We start from the raw sequence: 7,696 nt of genomic DNA, 5'->3' as shown, positions 1-7,696 counted from the left end.
AAATTATAATAAAGTCTAAAAAGAAATTGCACTTTTGTAGGGGATTCTAAAGAAGGAAGAGATCAATGATCAATGTGAAGATCACAAGTTGGCAAAAGTCCAAAGCACTAGCACATGGCGTCCACACGCCTCCCTCATAGTCATAGCTAAGGCAATCAATAATTATCTATGATATGATATATGTGATATGTAACGTGTACTATATATGTGTGGTTCACGATTTTTATGGATGGTTATATCTTTTTTATATGGTAAGGTCATAAATAAGGGCACCAAGTAAATCAAAGTATCCATCACGGAACTATAGTGGCCACCAACTACAAAAATTCAAACATTCACCACCATCACCTTCTTAACATCTGATGCGAATCCTGCACGTACCCACAAATAATATATCCTTATAATGATGCCAATTAATAAAGGGAAAAAAAAAAGAGATAAAAAGGAATAAAAAGAAGAAAAAAAAACTTCTATTATATTTAATTTGGTAATATTTTAAAATATTTTAAAATCATTGGCCTATCTTGATCTAAGAAATTGATTATATGGAGACCGAATTTGTGCATGATGTGATCCCTAGTGCCCCATATTTTGCGGTCCCAAAGACAATACAAACTAAGTATTATTAGCTTCTGCATCTCCGTCCGGTGTTGTGTTGAAAATTTGGCCTCAACTTTGGTATTCCTTTAATTGGAGGAATATCATACCACCTCATCAAAAGTTAGGACAAATTAACTTTTTACCTCCTTGAGGTCTATCAATAAAATAAATATCTTCTTTTAGATTGTAATAAGGTAATTACTTATCAGCCCTTACTCGTAAACTTTCACTGACATTAAATTTGTATATTGATGCATGCGTATTTTAGTAACCTTTAGTTATTATTTTTTTAAGAGGAATGCTAGGGCCAGTAACGGTTGTGATTTGTTGCCATCAAATAGTCATCAATTGTGGTTTTAATTGTGTGAGATTGGTGTGAGATTTTATCCAATGGTTCACTTTTTTTTGCTGGTTATATGCTGGCCAGAATTTAACAAAGTTGCTGACCCCCTAGACTTTTCCTTTTTTTAAATAGTAGTAATAATTTAGTGTTTTTATTAGGAATTTTATGTTTTTAATCTATATTTTTAGTAATTTTTTTTTAAATTCAAGATAGACATTGTCTTTGTTTTAATTAAGATTTTTGGTATTTTGATCTGTTACGGCCTGGCCCAAACTCACGCGGGTCAACCCGACCCGAGTTCTCGCCGGCCCAGTAATGCGCCCTCCACCCGACCCGGACACGTGTCCCGTACGGCTTGCACACAGCCGAAGGACAGCGCCCTTGAGGGTATGGGTCTGACCATTGAAGGGGCCCACTACTGACATGTATATAAGGGGGAGACTGGCTCCCCCCCCCAAGGTACGTCACATTCTTACACCACCTCCTTTCCGCCTGCACATATTCTGACAAGAGCGTCAGAGTGTCTTTGCAGGTGGCACCCCCCCTCTACATACGAAGTGCTCGGGACCTCGCACCCCCGGGACCAGGAAACCACGACCAGACGAGCCTCTCCACCATCCCAAGCGTAGACCTCAGGATCCTAACCCGAACCGTCTGGTACCCGACCTGCCGAATACTTTTGATAGTGGCAATTTTGATAGTGGTAATTAGAACCTTCCACTCTGTGGGAACCGTTCATGGATTTCGTGCTGGTCCAGACTGGGACAGGTTCCGAGGTAGCGCCTCCCATACTCGGGGGAGGCGCCGTCGCGACTTTTAATGACGAGTGCTTGGAAATTGACGGTCTGACGGACTCAGTGGCAAGTTTGTGTCTAACGAACGGACTCTCGAATGAGGACTTCAGGAAACACCTCACCACAAAGCCCGTCTGGACAATGCAAGAGATCCAGTGCGTGGCCAAAGAATACATTAATGACGAGGAAGTCAGCCGGGTTGTGGCTACCAATAAACGGCAGCCCGCCTACAACCAATCCCGGCACTTCGAAGCCAGAGAAAGACCAAAGGAACACGCCAGGGACGGCGGTCCGAGTAAACCACCCAAACCGTTTCCCCGAGTTGGGAAGTTCACCTACTACACCCCCCTCACGGCATCGATCACTGAAGTTTACCAACAGATAGCAGAAAAGGGGATACTGTCGAAGCCCCGACCACTGAAGGACGATCAATATTTTTTTGAGTTATTTTGTACTTTGATAAGTGTAAAAAATAAAACAAGAATCAAAAGAGAATAAAGGAGAAAACTAAAAATACGTTTTGAAAAAAAGGACACGCTTTAAAAGTTTAGGATACACTTTTTCAAATTCAAAAGTTAAACCTAGAAGCTTTGCTGCCTAACGTGGTGATCCTGGCGTCCTATGGCATTCGTGCGTACACATGTTTCATACGTAGGCACAATTATTCAAATAAGTGAAAACATGCGTACGCACAAGTGATAATTTTAACAATGTCAAGCATACGCATGACCCCTGTTTCATATCTCACGCCAATTTTGTGACGTCCCACACTGAAGCAAAATAAAAACATCATTTGAGCCATGAAATTAGAGCAATGTTGCAGGCGTCCCACTCCCATCACTTGGCGTGCCACGACAAGTAAAGCAGAGGTCAAATTGGGCTGTTTCTTGAAGCAAAGTGTGTCATTTAACCTGTTTTGCATGCTACCTAATGGCTCACCTTTAATCCAATCTCCTAGGCTTCAATTTTCTCATTCATTCCTCAATTCTCCAAAGTTTAAAAGAGTGGATCAAGTCTAATAATTCAATTTCAATTTAATATTGAATTTAATGTAATTTGAATTTTATTTGAATTTGTAATTTAGATAGGTTATAAATAGAGGATTAAAAGGACATTTTGGGGGCAGCTAGGCTTTCTAATCTCTCTTCATTCACTCTTATCCTCTTTTTACCTTTCACATTTTATAAGCCATGAGTGGCTAATTCCCTTTTCATTGGGGAAAAAGAGTTCTATTGAATTTAATGGATCAATTGTGATTTACTCTTCATCTTCAATTCATCTTTCATTTGCTCTTTTAGAAAGAATCTTCGTTCTTCATTCCAAGGATTCAAATCTATTGAGAGATAGTTTAAATCTCATTTGAATCCTATGAAAACTTGAGAGAGGGATCATAGGAATTAAACTAGAAGTTCTTTCTCCCAATTTGATGAATTTGGATTTGGGATTGATAGGTGACACGTAATCAATCCATAACTTGATTTATGAAATTGTGTGGCTCTAAATTAGAGATCAATCTTTATCTCTTCTCATGAACAATTAGATCAAGACATTGGCAATTGATCAAGTTAAGAGAGATTGAATTACCATGACATTGGAATTTAATTACTTATGATTTGCCAAAAGATCAATAATTGTATGATTGAAGTAGAGCTGAAAAGCTATTTGATCCAGAGAATTCAATATCTCTGTACCCCAATGATCTTTCCTTATTTTTTTATTCCCTTTTTTATTAATTACTTTCAATTTAATGCTCATTTATATTGCTTTTTTTACATTCTTGTAATTTACTTTTTTTGCAATTTACTTTCCAGTATTTACATTCAAGCAATTTAAATTTTAAGTTATTTACATTTCTGTCATTTACTTTCTTGTCATTTTATTATTTTTATTTAATTCAAGTCATTTAAGTTCTAGTTTATAATTTTGCTCATCGTTCCAATATGAATTTTCTTATTATAATACTCAATCAATCATTGCTTTCTTAATACCTTAATCCTCGTTGGATCGACACTCATTCACCGTGAGTTTATTACTTGGTACGACTCGGTGCACTTCCCGGTAGTTATGCGAGATTGTAAAATCTCGTATCAAGTTTTTGGCGTCGTTGTCGGAGATTAACAGTGATTAACAAACTACTGGTTGATTGATTATCTAGATTATGCACCTTTTATTTTATTTTATTTTTCTATTTTAGTCATTTACTTGCTTTTAATTTTTTTTCTTTTCTTTAGTCCTTTAACTGTTTGTTTTATTGCCTAACTTGGAGTTTCTTTCACTTTACTAGAAGAAATTTAAACTCTCTTTTTTTTTCTTGTGTACATGAGAGAAAATCAAGAAGAAGAACCTCTCCTCTTTGATTTAAAAATTGAAAGAATTCTTTGGAGGATAGAAAAGAGACAAGAAACAAAAGAGTGCTAGAAGAAGGTGAGGGAGCCCCAGATACAATTATGACAGAATTTCACAACAACAATGAACCCAATGATGCTCCACATGCTAGAAGGATATTAGGATCATATACTACTCCTGATCCTGAAAATTATGGGAGTAGTATTTTGACTTCAAATATCAATGTTAATAATTTTGAACTCAAGTCTCAATTATTCACTCTTGTTCAACAAAATTGACAATTTGGAGGAAACTCCCAAGAGAACACAAACCAATACATTTCAAACTTTATTCGAATTTGTGATATGATAAAAACAAATGGAGTGTTCGTTGAAGTGTATAAACTCCTCTTGTTCCCATTCTATCTTAGAGATAGAGTCGCACAATGGTTGGAAACACACCCAAAAGAAAGCATTGGCACATGGAAAGACTTAGTTAGCAAGTTTTTAACTAAGTTCTTTCCTCCTCAAAAATTGATAAAATATAATTGAGAACAGAAGTGCAAAATTTTAGGCAACTTGAAGGAGAATCCTTATATGAGGCTTGGGAAAGAAACAAAGGGATGTTGAAAAAATGTCAACCAAATATATTTGCGGATTGGGTCCAATTACAAATCTTTTATGATAGAATCGCTCAAATCTCAAGGAGTTCATTGGATAATTTATCAGGGGGATCATTACACATGAAAACTCCTAGTGAAGTCATGGAATTCATTGACATTATTACAAATAATCAATACGTCTACTCTTCAGAAAGAAATATGAAGACATAAAGAGGAGTGATGTAACTAAAAATTCTTGATACTGTGGCCTAAAATAAAGTCATGTCTCAACAACTCTCCATACTCACTAAGCAAATGGGAGGAAGTAAGTCTCTACCATCAACACACAAAGCTCATTGCATGATATGAACGACGGAAATCAATTTGGTAAAAATTTTGACTCATTCAACACTAATCAATTATAAGTAGAGCAAGTTAATTTTATGAACTTCTCCAGGACACAACAAAATGATTCATACTCTTAAATATGTAATCTTAGATAGAGAAACCACCCTAATTTTAGGTGAAAAAATCAACAAAACCAAGACAAAAAAAATTATAATTTCAACCATGCAAACAATTTCAACTCCCAATCAAATACTCAAAATCATTTTCAAACCCACAAAATATCACTTTTAATTCTTCAAAATTCAAACAATTCTCACCAACCGCAACCACAATTCACACAACCCTCTCAAGAGTCTCAAAGACTCTCTTATCTTAAACTTGTCCTGGAGAAATTCATGGAAGAAACAAGGTCTAATTTTTAAAATCAAAGTGCTTCACTTAAGAAATTGAAAATACAAATTGGCTAAATTGCTCAACAATTAACAAAACTCACTAACACTTTTTTAAGTGAGATTGAGATCAATCTAAGAAAAGAATGCAAGGCATTCATGTTAAGAAGTTGGAGAGTTGTGGAGAAAGAAGCCACCAATCATAAAGTGCACAATAAAAAAGTTTCAACCGAGGAATTAAAGGTGCAAAAGCAAGATTGTAAGAATATTAATGAAGTTATTCGTTTCAATGCAAAATCTTGACAAGTTAAATTGATAAGTCTCTAGATCAAACTTTGTAAAAGAAGTCCTATCTATTTTTTGAATTGAAATCTTTTAATACAAACTTGGTAATCAAAATACCAGTGAAACAATATTTAATTAGATAAATTTAAAAGCAATGTTAAGAACTACAAATTATGTATAGAAGTGTTTGAGTAAACTAGTTAAAGAAAAAATATTGTTTAAACTACAAAAGCGCTTTCTTTTTAATATAAAAAAAAATTCAAACAACTTTAAAAGTGCAATTTACGTTAGTCAGACAAGAAGGGACCTTGAATGAAAAACGCAATTAGAGAGGTTGTTAGTGATGAGATGGAAATAAACATGAAAATAGAAACCATATATATACCTCTGTCTTATCATTTGTTACTGTTCAATGTGATTGAGACTCCATAATTCCTCAAAGTGAGAGTTCATCGTTGAGACCCTTTTGGGTTCTTGACATGTCAAGGATTCTTAATTCGATACAAACAATATCCAATTTCTTTCTGTCCTTGATATATATTTGAACATGATAACAGCATGCATATTAATCCTTTTTTTTTTCAAAGAAAAAAAAGTACAATCTAAATGCATATTTCCTAAGTAATTTGTTTTTTTTTTTGGTTTTCTTGGTTTCTAAACTTTCATTTGAACTTTTAAGTTAATGTTCATCTTAATTGTGATGAAACAGGTTTTGCCCTTACTTCACGGGTAAATATAATGAATTAATTAGGTTAATTTTAGGATAAAGTATAGTTTTATTGTTGAAAATTTTGAATAATTTCAAAAATCTTTAATTTTGTGTCAATGATACATCAACATACGATCTTCATATTATATGTTATCACACTTACGAGTATAATTGAAATATATTAAAATGTTGGGAGTAAAATTGAAATAAAAAATTAAGGATAACTTAAAAATAAAATGAAAATATTAAGATAAAAATAGTATTTAATATGTAATAATTTTTTTAAATAAAAAATATATTGGTAATCGTGCTATCACTTTAAAAATTTAATAATTTAGTTAATTAAATTTCACATCTATAATGTATGCATTTTGTACTTGTATATAAAGTCCTTTGCAATATCCATAGTTTTATTATTACTAACTTAATAACTTTTCTTATTCACAATGTTTATCTTTCAAAGAATTAGATTTTTTTTATTTTTTATTTTTTATTTTTTGTAAAAAAACTTAACTATATGCGCCACTAGAAAAATTACTACATTTTCAATTCAACGGGCGCTTGATGGCACTATGATGAAGGATATGGTGTAGAAGATGAATTTAGACCCTAATAAGCAATCATTATAGAAGAGTAGACTTTTATATGCTAAATTACAAAACAAAAGAAAAAAGATCATATGACATATGTGAATATATCGATGCATATTATGTCAATCATCAAACGAATTGGGAGAAAAAAAAGCATCAATCCAAGTTTATCTTTATACATCCTTTTCAAACTCGATGCTGATAGCAATTGATCGACCCTCCCACTTAGCTGCAATCAATGTTGTAACCTATTAATTTCAATGGTCGACCTTACTCCTCATATGGGAAGAGAATCTTTGCCATCTAGGAAACCTTATCAAAACCTCATCATAGCCATATATAAACACAGGAGAGGGTGAACTTGGACACATTAAATTTCCTATGTTGTTTTTATTATTATTATTATATACATAATATTCTGACTAGTCTATATTAGATCACTTAATATTAGATCACTTTCTCTCGATTGAAAATTAAATACTAAGACCTAATCACTTAATAAACAATTAAATCAGTAAACATTTAATATAATAATTAAGTATATATTATGTATATGAGGACATATTTATATAATGATGATAATGATGACGAAAGGATTATTATGTTGAAAATCTCACATAAAATAACGGATTGGATATTATCAAGTGATGTGTTCTTGTGAATATTTATTATTTTATCACGCCTGTTACACATATAAGTGTTTTTGCCTTAT

Source organism: Arachis ipaensis, chromosome B09 (assembly GCF_000816755.2).
Source record: "Arachis ipaensis cultivar K30076 chromosome B09, Araip1.1, whole genome shotgun sequence".
Taxonomy (NCBI): domain Eukaryota; kingdom Viridiplantae; phylum Streptophyta; class Magnoliopsida; order Fabales; family Fabaceae; genus Arachis; species Arachis ipaensis.
Note: the sequence above shows the minus strand (reverse complement) of the source record.